Source organism: Syngnathus scovelli, unplaced genomic scaffold (genome assembly GCF_024217435.2).
Source record: "Syngnathus scovelli strain Florida unplaced genomic scaffold, RoL_Ssco_1.2 HiC_scaffold_83, whole genome shotgun sequence".
Taxonomy (NCBI): domain Eukaryota; kingdom Metazoa; phylum Chordata; class Actinopteri; order Syngnathiformes; family Syngnathidae; genus Syngnathus; species Syngnathus scovelli.
This window is the reverse complement of record NW_026061667.1, coordinates 65001-80000: the sequence shown is the minus strand read 5'-3', so window position 1 is coordinate 80000 and position 15000 is coordinate 65001.

Genomic DNA, 15000 nt, shown 5'->3' with positions numbered 1-15000 from the left:
GGTCAGGTTATAAGAGTGTTGTTTTTTCGCTCCGGGCTAGAGCCGGGTGAGGTCGTCTCGAACCACGTGCCTGAAGGCCGCCTCGCGCCGGATTCGGCCCCGCTCATTCGTCGGAGTGACCGCCCGACGCGGGCATCGCTAGATTAGCCGTGGCCCCGATCCTTCCCCATCGACAGCCTTTCGCCCCCTGTGCTCCGGCCTGTTAATAGAGGCGGCCGGTACCCCTTCCTTGGATGAGAGAGAATCCTTAACGGACCATTCGCAGATTTTCGCCCGGCCTCTGTTTACCGAGGCGGCCGGTACCTCCGTCTGCCTTGGATGGACCGCATCCGCAGATTTTCGTCCGGCCTTAGCTTAAGGAGACGGCCGTTGCCTCCACACCTTGGAGATGATATTCGCTCCGGGCTAGAGCCGGGTGAGGTCGTCTCGAACCACGTGCCTGAAGGCCGCCTCGCGCCGGATTCGGCCCCGCTCATTCGTCGGAGTGACCGCCCGACGCGGGCATCGCTAGATTAGCCGTGGCCCCGATCCTTCCCCATCGACAGCCTTTCGCCCCCTGTACTCCGGCCTGTTAATAGAGGCGGCCGGTACCCCCACCTTGGATGAGCCAGAATCCTTGACGGACCATTCGCAGATTTTTGCCCGGGCTTTGTTTACCGAGGCGGCCGGTACCTCCGTCTGCCTTGGATGGACCGCATCCGCAGATTTTCGTCCGGCCTTAGCTTAAGGAGACGGCCGTTGCCTCCGATCCTCCGGGCTAGAGCCGGGTGAGGTCGTCTCGAACCACGTGCCTGAAGGCCGCCTACGCCGGATTCGGCCCCGCTCATTCGTCGGAGTGACCGCCCGACGCGGGCATCGCTAGATTAGCCGTGGCCCCGATCCTTCCCCATCGACAGCCTTTCGCCCCCTTCGCTCCGGCCTCTGAGGCGGCCGGTACCCCTTTCTTGGATGAGACAGAACCCTTGACGGGCCGTTCGCAGATTTTTGCCCGGGCTTTATTTACCGAGGCGGCCGGTACCTCCGTCTGCCTTGGATGGACCGCATCCGCAGATTTTCGTCCGGCCTTAGCTTAAGGAGACGGCCGTTGCCTCCGATCCTCCGGGCTAGAGCCGGGTGAGGTCGTCTCGAACCACGTGCCTGAAGGCCGCCTACGCCGGATTCGGCCCCGCTCATTCGTCGGAGTGACCGCCCGACGCGGGCATCGCTAGATTAGCCGTGGCCCCGATCCTTCCCCATCGACAGCCTTTCGCCCCCTTCGCTCCGGCCTCTGAGGCGGCCGGTACCCCTTTCTTGGATGAGAGAGAACCCTTGACGGGCCGTTCGCAGATTTTTGCCCGGGCTTTATTTACCGAGGCGGCCGGTACCTCCGTCTGCCTTGGATGGACCGCATCCGCAGATTTTCGTCCGGCCTTAGCTTAAGGAGACGGCCGTTGCCTCCGATCCTCCGGGCTAGAGCCGGGTGAGGTCGTCTCGAACCACGTGCCTGAAGGCCGCCTACGCCGGATTCGGCCCCGCTCATTCGTCGGAGTGACCGCCCGACGCGGGCATCGCTAGATTAGCCGTGGCCCCGATCCTTCCCCATCGACAGCCTTTCGCCCCCTTCGCTCCGGCCTCTGAGGCGGCCGGTACCCCTTTCTTGGATGAGACAGAACCCTTGACGGGCCGTTCGCAGATTTTTGCCCGGGCTTTATTTACCGAGGCGGCCGGTACCTCCGTCTGCCTTGGATGGACCGCATCCGCAGATTTTCGTCCGGCCTTAGCTTAAGGAGACGGCCGTTGCCTCCGATCCTCCGGGCTAGAGCCGGGTGAGGTCGTCTCGAACCACGTGCCTGAAGGCCGCCTCGCGCCGGATTCGGCCCCGCTCATTCGTCGGAGTGACCGCCCGACGCGGGCATCGCTAGATTAGCCGTGGCCCCGATCCTTCCCCATCGACAGCCTTTCGCCCCCTTCGCTCCGGCCTCTGAGGCGGCCGGTACCCCTTTCTTGGATGAGACAGAACCCTTGACGGGCCGTTCGCAGATTTTTGCCCGGCCTGTGTTTAAGGAGGCGGCCGGTACCTCCCTCCTTGGATGACCAACAACCCTTGACGGGCCATTCGCAGATTTTTGCCCGGCCTGTGTTTAAGGAGGCGGCCGGTACCTCCCTCCTTGGATGACCAACAACCCTTGACGGGCCATTCGCAGATTTTTGCCCGGCCTGTGTTTAAGGAGGCGGCCGGTACCTCCCTCCTTGGATGACCAACAACCCTTGACGGGCCATTCGCAGATTTTTGCCCGGCCTGTGTTTAAGGAGGCGGCCGGTACCTCCCACCTTGGATGACCCACTACCCTTGACGGGCCCATTCGCAGATTTTTGCCCGGCCTGTGTTTAGGGAGGCGACCGGTCCTCCGTAGCTTGATCGGATTTCCCTTCCGGCCTGTGTTTAAGGAGGCGGCCGGTCCTCCGTAGCTTGACCGGATTTCCCTTCCAGCCTGTGTTTAAGGAGGCGGCTGGTCCTCCCCGGTCGGTTGCCAAGCGACCGGGACCCGCAAGTGGGCAGGAACCGTCCACCCAACGCCGGCGAGCCGGGGCCGGTGGGGGCCCTACCAAGGCGGGTCTAACTTCAGGCGGTGCAAACGGGGGAGGGGGGTAAGGACGGCTGCCGGGAGCAGACAGCCGTCCCCGGGAGGGGGTAGTAGCTTCGCGGCGGCCGCCGGGAGCAGACGGCCGTCCGCGCATTCTGCCAATGCCTGTAGGACTTTGAATATTTCACAGCCGTGCTGTGGCACTTAGAAAATTTTTCAGAGACGTGGCACTTAGAAAGTTTTTCAGAGATGTGGCACTTTGAAAGTTTTTGAGAGATGTGGCACTTTGAAAGTTTTTGAGAGATGTGGCACTTAGAAATTTTTTGAGAGATGTGGCACTTAGAAATTTTTTGAGAGATGTGGCACTTTGAAAATTTTTGAGAAATGTGGCACTTAGAAAATTTTCTCTCTCTCTCTGGAAGTGCCGTGCCTTCTTCAGTTCTGCTATCCGAGCAGGGGACGCTTGCTGGCGGCCGTTACCAGCGCTCGGACCAGGCCCAATTGATTTGCATGGAAAACAATTGCGTCCCCCATGCTCGTTCTGACTATATTTTGCGAAAGGGGGGTAAAGTGATGAGTACACTAAGTGGGGGGACCAACCCATGTACTCTAGAAAAAGTACATGGGTTGACAAAAGACCAGTTGGTAATGCACCCCTGGTACCCAAACCCCTGGTACCTTTAGGCACTTAGAAAAAATTTCGCCCAAATTTGGAGGTCGCTCCAGGGGAAGAGGCCGAATTTTCGCCTATTACGGCCGACCGCGGGAACCAGCCGAGGCGGACGCTTTTCGGCGCAAGAGCCGTTGGCACTTAGAAAATATTCGCTAAACTTCAAAGGACCTCCAGGGGAAGAGGCCGAATTGTCACTTTTTCTGGCCGACATCGGGAACCAGCCGAGTCGGACTCTTTACGGCGGAGCAGCCGTTGGCACTTAGAAAATATTCGCCAAACTCGGCCGGACTTCCAGGGGAAGAGGCCGAATTGTCACTTGTTCTGCCCGACATCGGGAACCAGCCGAGTCGGACACTTTAAGGCGGAGCAGCCGTTGGCACTTAGAAAATATTCGCCAAACTTGAACGGACCTCCAGGGGAAGAGGCCGAATTTTCACCTGTTCTGGCCGACATCGGGAACCAGCCGAGTCGGACGCTTTAAGGCGGAGCAGCCGTTGGCACTTAGAAAATATTCCCCAAACTTGAACGGACCTCCAGGGGAAGAGGCCGAATTTTCACTTGTTCTGGCCGACATCGGGAACCAGCCGAGTCGGACGCTTTAAGGCGGAGCAGCCGTTGGCACTTAGAAAATATTCGTTAAACTTCAACTGACCTCCAGGGGAAGAGGCCGAATTTCCACTTATTCTGGCCGACATCGGGAACCAGCCGAGTCGGACGCTTTACGGCGGAGCAGCCGTTGGCACTTAGGAAATATTCGCCTTAACTCGGCCGGACTTCCAGGGGAAGAGGCCGGATTTTCACTTGTTCTGGCCGACATCGGGAACCAGCCGAGTCGGACTCTTTACGGCGGAACAGCCGTTGGCACTTAGGAAATATTCGCCGAACTCGGCCGGACTTCCAGGGGAAGAGGCCGATTTTTCACTTGTTCTGGCCGACATCGGGAACCAGCCGAGTCGGACCCTTTACGGCGGAACAGCCGTTGGCACTTAGGAAATATTTGCCTTAACTCGGCCGGACTTCCAGGGGAAGAGGCCGGATTTTCACTTGTTCTGGCCGACATCGGGAACCGGCCGAGTCGGACACTTTAAGGCTGAGCAGCCGTTGGCACTTAGGAAATATTCGCCTTAACTCGGCCGGACTTCCAGGGGAAGAGGCCGGATTTTCACTTGTTCTGGCCGACATCGGGAACCAGCCGAGTCGGACACTTTAAGGCTGAGCAGCCGTTGGCACTTAGGAAATATTCGCCTTAACTCGGCCGGACTTCCAGGGGAAGAGGCCGGATTTTCACTTGTTCTGGCCGACATCGGGAACCAGCCGAGTCGGACTCTTTACGGCGGAACAGCCGTTGGCACTTAGGAAATATTTGCCTTAACTCGGCCGGACTTCCAGGGGAAGAGGCCGAATTTTCACTTGTTCTGGCCGACATCGGGAACCAGCCGAGTCGGACTCTTTACGGCGGAACAGCCGTTGGCACTTAGGAAATATTCGCCGAACTTGGCCGGACTTCCAGGGGAAGAGGCCGATTTTTCACTTGTTCTGGCCGACATCGGGAACCAGCCGAGTCGGACTCTTTACGGCGGAACAGCCGTTGGCACTTAGGAAATATTTGCCTTAACTCGGCCGGACTTCCAGGGGAAGAGGCCGAATTTTCACTTGTTCTGGCCGACATCGGGAACCAGCCGAGTCGGACTCTTTACGGCGGAACAGCCGTTGGCACTTAGGAAATATTCGCCGAACTTGGCCGGACTTCCAGGGGAAGAGGCCGATTTTTCACTTGTTCTGGCCGACATCGGGAACCAGCCGAGTCGGACCCTTTACGGCGGAACAGCCGTTGGCACTTGGGAAATATTTGCCTTAACTCGGCCGGACTTCCAGGGGAAGAGGCCGATTTTTCACTTGTTCTGGCCGACATCGGGAACCAGCCGAGTCGGACTCTTTACGGCGGAACAGCCGTTGGCACTTAGGAAATATTTGCCTTAACTCGGCCGGACTTCCAGGGGAAGAGGCCGAATTTTCACTTGTTCTGGCCGACATCGGGAACCAGCCGAGTCGGACTCTTTACGGCGGAACAGCCGTTGGCACTTAGAAAATATTCGTTAAACTTCAACTGACCTCCAGGGGAAGAGGCCGAATTTTCACTTGTTCTGGCCGACATCGGGAACCAGCCGAGTCGGACTCTTTACGGCGGAACAGCCGTTGGCACTTAGAAAATATTCGTTAAACTTCAACTGACCTCCAGGGGAAGAGGCCGAATTTTCACTTGTTCTGGCCGACATCGGGAACCAGCCGAGTCGGACGCTTTTCGGCGGAGCAGCCGTTGGCACTTAGAAAATATTCGTTAATCTTGAACGGACCTCCAGGGGAAGAGGCCGAATTTCCACTTATTCTGGCCGACATCGGGAACCAGCCGAGTCGGACGCTTTACGGCGGAGCAGCCGTTGGCACTTAGGAAATATTTGCCTTAACTCGGCCGGACTTCCAGGGGAAGAGGCCGATTTTTCACTTGTTCTGGCCGACATCGGGAACCAGCCGAGTCGGACCCTTTACGGCGGAACAGCCGTTGGCACTTAGGAAATATTTGCCTTAACTCGGCCGGACTTCCAGGGGAAGAGGCCGATTTTTCACTTGTTCTGGCCGACATCGGGAACCAGCCGAGTCGGACTCTTTACGGCGGAACAGCCGTTGGCACTTAGGAAATATTCGCCAAAATGTTCCGGACCTCCAGGGGAAGAGGCCGAATATTCACTCGTTCTGGCCGACATCGGGAACCAGCCGAGTCGGACACTTTACGGCGGAGCAGCCGTTGGCACTTAGGAAATATTCGTTAAACTTCAACTGACCTCCAGGGGAAGAGGCCGAATTTTCACTTGTTCTGGCCGACATCGGGAACCAGCCGAGTCGGTCTCTTTACGGCGGAGCAGCCGTTAGCACTTAGGAAATATTCGCCGAACTTGGCCGGACTTCCAGGGGAAGAGGCCGGATTTTCACTTGTTCTGGCCGACATCGGGAACCAGCCGAGTCGGACACTTTACGGCGGAGCAGCCGTTGGCACTTAGGAAATATTTGCCTTAACTCGGCCGGACTTCCAGGGGAAGAGGCCGGATTTTCACTTGTTCTGGCCGACATCGGGAACCAGCCGAGTCGGACACTTTAAGGCTGAGCAGCCGTTGGCACTTAGGAAATATTTACCTTAACTCGGCCGGACTTCCAGGGGAAGAGGCCGATTTTTCACTTGTTCTGGCCGACCGGGTGAACCGGCCGAGGCGGACACTTTACGGCGGAGCAGCCGTTGGCACTTAGGAAATATTCGCCAAAATGTTCCGGACCTCCAGGGGAAGAGGCCGAATTTTCACTTGTTCTGGCCGACCGGGGGAACCGGCCGAGGCGGACACTTTACGGCGGAGCACCCGTTGGCACTTAGAAAATATTCGCCAAAATGTTCCGGACCTCCAGGGAAAGAGGCCGAATTTTCGCTCGTTCGGGCCGACCGGGAGAACCGGCCGAGGCGGACACTTTACGGCGGTTGAGCCGTTGGCACTTAGGAAATATTCGCCAAAATGTTCCGGACCTCCAGGGGAAGAGGCCGAATTTTCACTTGTTCTGGCCGACCGGGGGAACCAGCCGAGGCGGACACTTTACGGCGGAGCACCCGTTGGCACTTAGAAAATATTCGCCAAAATGTTCCGGACCTCCAGGGAAAGAGGCCGAATTTTCGCTCGTTCGGGCCGACCGGGAGAACCGGCCGAGGCGGACACTTTACGGCGGTTGAGCCGTTGGCACTTAGAAATTATTCAGACTTCCATCAAACACACATCGGCCTTTTGCCGTCACTGCCCGGGATGGGCACCGTGGTAGCTCGGACAGTTCGTGTGACAGCTTCCGCTGGCACTTAGACAATTTTTAAAATGAAAATAAACAGTTCTGCACATACGTGCCGACTATATTTTGCGAAAGGGGGGTAAAGTGATGAGTACACTAACTGGGGGGACCAAGTACATAAAGCCTACCCCTGGTACCTCAGAGAGGCCGAATTGACACATTTTGTGTCCGACCGCGGGAACCAGCCGAGGCGGACGCTTTTCGGCGCAAGAGCCGTTGGCACTTAGAAAATATTCGTTAATCTTGAACGGACCTCCAGGGGAAGAGGCCGAATTTTCACTTGTTCTGGCCGACATCGGGAACCAGCCGAGTCGGACGCTTTACGGCGGAGCAGCCGTTGGCACTTAGGAAATATTCGTTAATCTTGAACGGACCTCCAGGGGAAGAGGCCGAATTTTCACTTGTTCTGGCCGACATCGGGAACCAGCCGAGTCGGACGCTTTACGGCGGAGCAGCCGTTGGCACTTAGAAAATATTCGTTAAACTTCAACTGACCTCCAGGGGAAGAGGCCGAATTTCCACTTGTTCTGGCCGACATCGGGAACCAGCCGAGTCGGACGCTTTACGGCGGAAGAGCCGATGGCACTTAGAAAATATTCGTTAAACTTGACAGGACCTCCAGGGGAAGAGGCCGAATTTTCGCTCGTTCAGGCCGACCGGAGGAACCGGCCGAGTCGGACACCTTACGGCGGAAGAGCCGATGGCACTTAGAAAATATTCGCCAAAATGTTCCGGACCTCCAGGGGAAGAGGCCGAATTTTCACTTGTTCAGGCCGACCGGAGGAACCGGCCGAGTCGGACACCTTACGGCGGAAGAGCCGATGGCACTTAGAAAATATTCGTTAAACTTGACAGGACCTCCAGGGGAAGAGGCCGAATTTTCGCTCGTTCAGGCCGACCGGAGGAACCGGCCGAGTCGGACACCTTACGGCGGAAGAGCCGATGGCACTTAGAAAATATTCGTTAAACTTGACAGGACCTCCAGGGGAAGAGGCCGAATTTTCGCTCGTTCAGGCCGACCGGAGGAACCGGCCGAGTCGGACACCTTACGGCGGAAGAGCCGATGGCACTTAGAAAATATTCGTTAAACTTGACAGGACCTCCAGGGGAAGAGGCCGAATTTTCGCTCGTTCAGGCCGACCGGAGGAACCGGCCGAGTCGGACACATTACGGCGGAAGAGCCGATGGCACTTAGAAAATATTCGTTAAACTTGACAGGACCTCCAGGGGAAGAGGCCGAATTTTCGCTCGTTCAGGCCGACCGGAGGAACCGGCCGGGTCGGACACCTTACGGCGGAAGAGCCGATGGCACTTAGAAAATATTCGCCAAAATGTTCCGGACCTCCAGGGGAAGAGGCCGAATTTTCACTTGTTCAGGCCGACCGGAGGAACCGGCCGGGTCGGACACGTTACGGCGGAACAGCCGTTGGCACTTAGAAAATATTCGTCAAAGTCGTCCGGACCTCCAGGGGAAGAGGCCGAATTTTCGCTCGTTCGGGCCGACCGGAGGAACCGGCCGGGTCGGACACGTTACGGCGCAACAGCCGTTCGCACTTAGAAAATATTCGTTAAACTTCACAGGACCTCCAGGGGAAGAGGCCGAATTTTCGCTCGTTCGGGCCGACCGGAGGAACCGGCCGGGTCGGACACGTTACGGCGCAACAGCCGTTCGCACTTAGAAAATATTCGCCAAAGTCGTCCGGACCTCCAGGGGAAGAGGCCGAATTTTCGCTCGTTCGGGCCGACCGGAGGAACCAGCCGGGTCGGACACGTTACGGCGCAACAGCCGTTGGCACTTTGAAAATATTCGCCAAAATGTTCCGGACCTCCAGGGGAAGAGGCCGAATTTTCGCTCGTTCGGGCCGACCGGAGGAACCGGCCGGGTCGGACACGTTACGGCGCAACAGCCGTTGGCACTTTGAAAATATTCGCCAAAATGTTCCGGACCTCCAGGGGAAGAGGCCGAATTTTCGCTCGTTCAAGCCGACCGGAGGAACCAGCCGGGTCGGACACGTTACGGCGCAACAGCCGTTGGCACTTTGAAAATATTCGCCAAAATGTTCCGGACCTCCAGGGGAAGAGGCCGAATTTTCGCTCGTTCAAGCCGACCGGAGGAACCAGCCGGGTCGGACACGTTACGGCGCAACAGCCGTTGGCACTTTGAAAATATTCGCCAAAATGTTCCGGACCTCCAGGGGAAGAGGCCGAATTTTCGCTCGTTCGGGCCGACCGGAGGAACCGGCCGGGTCGGACACGTTACGGCGCAACAGCCGTTGGCACTTTGAAAATATTCGCCAAAATGTTCCGGACCTCCAGGGGAAGAGGCCGAATTTTCGCTCGTTCAAGCCGACCGGAGGAACCAGCCGGGTCGGACACGTTACGGCGCAACAGCCGTTGGCACTTTGAAAATATTCGCCAAAATGTTCCGGACCTCCAGGGGAAGAGGCCGAATTTTCGCTCGTTCAAGCCGACCGGAGGAACCAGCCGGGTCGGACACGTTACGGCGCAACAGCCGTTGGCACTTTGAAAATATTCGCCAAAATGTTCCGGACCTCCAGGGGAAGAGGCCGAATTTTCGCTCGTTCGGGCCGACCGGAGGAACCGGCCGGGTCGGACACGTTACGGCGCAACAGCCGTTGGCACTTTGAAAATATTCGCCAAAATGTTCCGGACCTCCAGGGGAAGAGGCCGAATTTTCGCTCGTTCGGGCCGACCGGAGGAACCGGCCGGGTCGGACACTTTACGGCGCAACAGCCGTTGGCACTTTGAAAATATTCGCCAAAATGTTCCGGACCTCCAGGGGAAGAGGCCGAATTTTCGCTCGTTCGGGCCGACCGGAGGAACCGGCCGGGTCGGACACTTTACGGCGCAACAGCCGTTGGCACTTTGAAAATATTCGCCAAAATGTTCCGGACCTCCAGGGGAAGAGGCCGAATTTTCGCTCGTTCGGGCCGACCGGGAGAACCAGCCGAGGCGGACACTTTACGGCGCAACAGCCGTTGGCACTTTGAAAATATTCGCCAAAATGTTCCGGACCTCCAGGGGAAGAGGCCGAATTTTCGCTCGTTCGGGCCGACCGGGAGAACCAGCCGAGGCGGACACTTTACGGCGGTTGAGCCGTTGGCACTTAGAAATTATTCAGACTTCCATCAAACACACATCGGCCTTTTGCCGTCACTGCCCGGGATGGGCACCGTGGTAGCTCGGACAGTTCGTGTGACAGCTTCCGCTGGCACTTAGAAAATTTTTAAAATGAAAATAAACAGTTCTGCACATACGTGCCGACTATATTTTGCGAAAGGGGGGTAAAGTGATGAGTACACTAACTGGGGGGACCAAGTACATAAAGCCCACCCCTGGTACCTCAGAGAGGCCGAATTTTCGAATTCTGAGGCCGAGCTGGGGAACCAGACGAGGCGGACACTTTTCCGAGCGAGAGCCGATGGCACTTAGAAAATTTTCGGCTAAGTCGGCAGGACTTCCAGAGCGAGAGGCCGAATATTCGTCATCTGTGGCCGACCGGGGAACCAGCGAAGGCGGATAGGCGGTCACGGATGTCCCGCCGGCTGGTCCGCGGGCCAATTTGGGTCCCGTAATTTAGCGGTCGCGGTCCGGAATCCACGCCGGCCGGGGAACCAGCGCAGGCGGATAGGCGGTCACGGAGGTCCCGCCGGCTGGTCCGCGGGCCAATTTTGGTCCCGTAAGTGAGCGGCCGCGGCCCGGAATACACGCCGACCGGGGAACCAGCGAAGGCGGATAGGCGGTCACGGAGGTCCCGCCGGCTGGTCCGCGGGCCAATTGGGGTCCCGTAAATTAGCGGTCGCGGCCCGGAATTCGCGCCGGCCGGGGAACCAGCGCAGGCGGATAGGCGGTCACGGAGGTCCCGCCGGCTGGTCCGCGGGCCAATCGGGGTCCCGTAAGTTAGCGGTCGCGGCCCGGAATTCGCGCCGGCCGGGGAACCAGCGCAGGCGGATAGGCGGTCACGGAGGTCCCGCCGGCTGGTCCGCGGGCCAATCGGGGTCCCGTAAGTTAGCGGTCGCGGCCCGGAATTCGCGCCGGCCGGGGAACCAGCGCAGGCGGATAGGCGGTCACGGAGGTCCCGCCGGCTGGTCCGCGGGCCAATCGGGGTCCCGTAAGTTAGCGGTCGCGGCCCGGAATTCGCGCCGGCCGGGGAACCAGCGCAGGCGGATAGGCGGTCACGGAGGTCCCGCCGGCTGGTCCGCGGGCCAATCGGGGTCCCGTAAGTTAGCGGTCGCGGCCCGGAATTCGCGCCGGCCGGGGAACCAGCGCAGGCGGATAGGCGGTCACGGAGGTCCCGCCGGCTGGTCCGCGGGCCAATCGGGGTCCCGTAAGTTAGCGGTCGCGGCCCGGAATTCGCGCCGGCCCGCAGCCACCGCCAGGCGGATAGGCGGTCACGGAGGTCCCGCCGGCCGGTCCGCGGGGGGAACTGCGCCCTCTGGCGGACACGCTATTGTAAATGAATGGGGTTTGGCACTTAGTGCATTTTTCGCCGAAGCCGACGAGCGCTCCGGGCGAGGAGGCCGGATTCTCGCCATCCGTGGCCGGCCGGGGAACCGGCCAAGGCGGATAGGCGGTCACGGGGGTCCCGCCGGCTGGTCCGCGGGCCAATTGGGGTCCCGTAAGTTAGCGGTCGCGGCCCGGAATCCGCGCCGGCCAGCAGCCACCGGGAGGCGGATAGGCTGTCACGGAGGTCCCGCCGGCTGGTCCGCGGGCCATTTAGGGTCCCGTAGGTGAGCGGTCGCGGCCCGGAATCCAGGCCGGCCAGGAGGCACCGCCAGGCGGATAGGCGGTCACGGAGGTCCCGCCAGCTGGTCCGCGGGCCATTTATGGTCCCGTAAGTTAGCGGTCGCGGCCCGGAATCCACGCCGGCCAGGAGGCACCGGCAGGCGGATGGGCGGTCACGGAGGTCCCGCCAGCTGGTCCGCGGGCCGTTTAGGGTCCCGTAAGTTAGCGGTCGCGGCCCGGAATCCACGCCGGCCAGGAGGCACCGCCAGGCGGGTAGGCTGTCACGGAGGTCCCGCCAGCTGGTCCGCGGGCCAATTAGGGTCCCGTAAGTTAGCGGTCGCGGCCCGGAATCCGCGCCGGCCAGCAGCCACCGCCAGGCGGGTAGGCTGTCACGGAGGTCCCGCCGGCCGGTCCGCGGGCCAATCAGGGTCCCGTAAGTGAGCGGTCGCGGCCCGGAATGCACGCCGGCCAGCAGGCACCGCCAGGCGGATAGGCGGTCACGGAGGTCCCGCCGGCCGGTCCGCGGGCCAATCAGGGTCCCGTAAGTGAGCGGTCGCGGCCCGGAATGCACGCCGGCCAGGAGGCACCGCCAGGCGGATAGGCGGTCACGGAGGTCCCGCCGGCCGGTCCGCTGGCCAATTACCTCCAGCCGAGCGGATATGAACTTTATTAGCACCTTCTACGAGATGGCGGAGCCTTATTCGACAACCAGCACCTCGGCTTAGCATTTTCCACGGCCCGCTGATCTTCCAGAAGACGTCCAGCCGGTTTCCTCCTCACATTTTAAGCCGGCCGAGGCTTCCGGCACCCCGGCTAAGCTTTCTCCACGGCCCGCTGAGCTTCCAGAAGACCTCCAGCCGGTTCTCCCGGTGCTTTCCTCCTCACGTTTTAAGCCGGCCGAGGCTTCCGGCACCCCGGCTAAGCTTTTTCCCACGGCCCGCTGAGCTTCCAGGGGACCTCCGGCCGGTTCTCCGCGCGCTTTCCTCCTCACTTTTAAGCCGGCCGAGGCTCCAGGCACCTCGGCTAAGCGTTTTGAACGGCCCGCTGAGCTTCCAGGGGACCTCCAGCCGGTTCTCCGCGCGCCCCCCTCCCAACTTTTTAAGCCGGCCGAGGCTCCAGGCACCCCGGCCAAGCCTTTCCCACGGCCCGCTGAGCTTCCAGGGGACCTCCAGCCGGTTCTCCGCGCGCCCCCCTCCCACCTTTTTAAGCCGGCCGAGGCTCCAGGCACCCCGGCCAAGCCTTTCCCACGGCCCGCTGAGCTTCCAGGGGACATCCAGCCGGTTCTCCGCGCGCCCCCCTCCTAACTCGACGCCCGAGGAGGCTCCAGGCACCCCGGCTGAGCCTTTTCGGCGGCCCGCTGATCTCCCGGAGGTCGCAACGGGGAATTGCCTCCCTCTCGCGGACACGGCGCGTAAATGCACCGCCTCTCGCACTTGGCGCACACTCACTCGCATCGCTACGCCTCCCGCGGCACTTTAAGCGACCGGGACCACCGCGAGCGCGGGCGATGACTAAGAGGCTCCCCGGCCGGCCTCGCGGAGCTCCGACGCTCCCCCGCGGGACTTCCGGCGGCCGGCCGGAGCCTCGGCACGGCTGCCGCACTCCCTAATAACACCCCGCGGGCCCCCGCGAGCCGAACGCTCGCTGCCGCGGGCGACCCGTGGTACCCCACGTGCCGAGGCGGACGCGTGACGGCGCGGGAGCCCTCGGCACTATATCACGGTCACGCATGTAGTCAAATCGTGTAAAATCACCGTTAGTTTATTCACAATATATGTAATAATTAAATACATATCAACACCGCGTATATTATTAATAAACATATGTATGTATTTATTTAATAATTAAATAAATATTAACATCGCGTATAATCATGCGGGCTCCGGGGGAAGGGGCCGATTTTTCGCCGTTCGTGGCCGACCGGGGAACCGGCGAAGGCGGACGCATCGCGGCGCGAGAGCCGTTGGCACTTTGGAAAAAAATAAAATAAAATTCGCCGACCGGGCTCCGGGGAAGAGGCCGATTTTTGGCCGTTCGTGGCCGACTTGGGAACCGGCGAAGGCGGACGCATCGCGGCGCGAGAGCCGTTGGCACTTTGAAAAAAAAAAAAAAAAAAAAAAAAAAAAAAAAATTCGCCCACCGGGCTCCGGGGGAAGAGGCCGGCTTTTCGCCGTTCGCGGCCGACCGGGGAACCGGCGAAGGCGGACGCGCTCTCCAACGAGCCCCGCCGGCCGGAGGAAGTGCGCCCTCTGGCGGACACGCCGTTGTAAATGAATGGGGTTTGGCACTTAGTGCATTTTTCGCCCAAGTCGAAGCGCGCTCCGGGCGAGGAGGCCGGATTCTCGCCACCCGTGGCCGGCCGGGGAACCGGCCAAGGCGGATAGGCTTTCACGGAGGTCCCGCCGGCTGGTCCGCGGGCCGATTAGGGTCCCGCGAGTGAGCGGTGGCGGTCCGGAATCCAGGCCGGCCAGGAGGCACCGCCAGGCGGATAGGCTTTCACGGAGGTCCCGCCGGCTGGTCCGCGGGCCGATTAGGGTCCCGCGAGTGAGCGGTGGCGGTCCGGAATCCAGGCCGGCCAGGAGGCACCGCCAGGCGGATAGGCTTTCACGGAGGTCCCGCCGGCTGGTCCGCGGGCCGATTAGGGTCCCGCGAGTGAGCGGTGGCGGTCCGGAATCCAGGCCGGCCAGGAGGCACCGCCAGGCGGATAGGCTTTCACGGAGGACCCGCCGGCTGGTCCGCGGGCCGATTAGGGTCCCGCGAGTGAGCGGTCGCGGTCCGGAATCCAGGCCGGCCAGGAGGCACCGCCAGGCGGATAGGCTTTCACGGAGGACCCGCCGGCTGGTCCGCGGGCCGATTAGGGTCCCGCGAGTGAGCGGTCGCGGTCCGGAATCCAGGCCGGCCAGGAGGCACCGCCAGGCGGATACACTCTCTAACGAGCCCCGCCGGCTGGTCCGCCGGGGGAAGTGCGCCCTCTGGCGGACACGCCGTTGTAAATGAATGGGGTTTGGCACTTAGTGCATTTTTCGACCAGCGGCAACGCAGGCTGACGGGCGGCCGCTTCCACGGGCCGGCACTACTCTACGGAGGCGCTAGCCGCCTCCGGTGGGGGCCGTGTGATCTCGCTGGATGCCCGAGGAC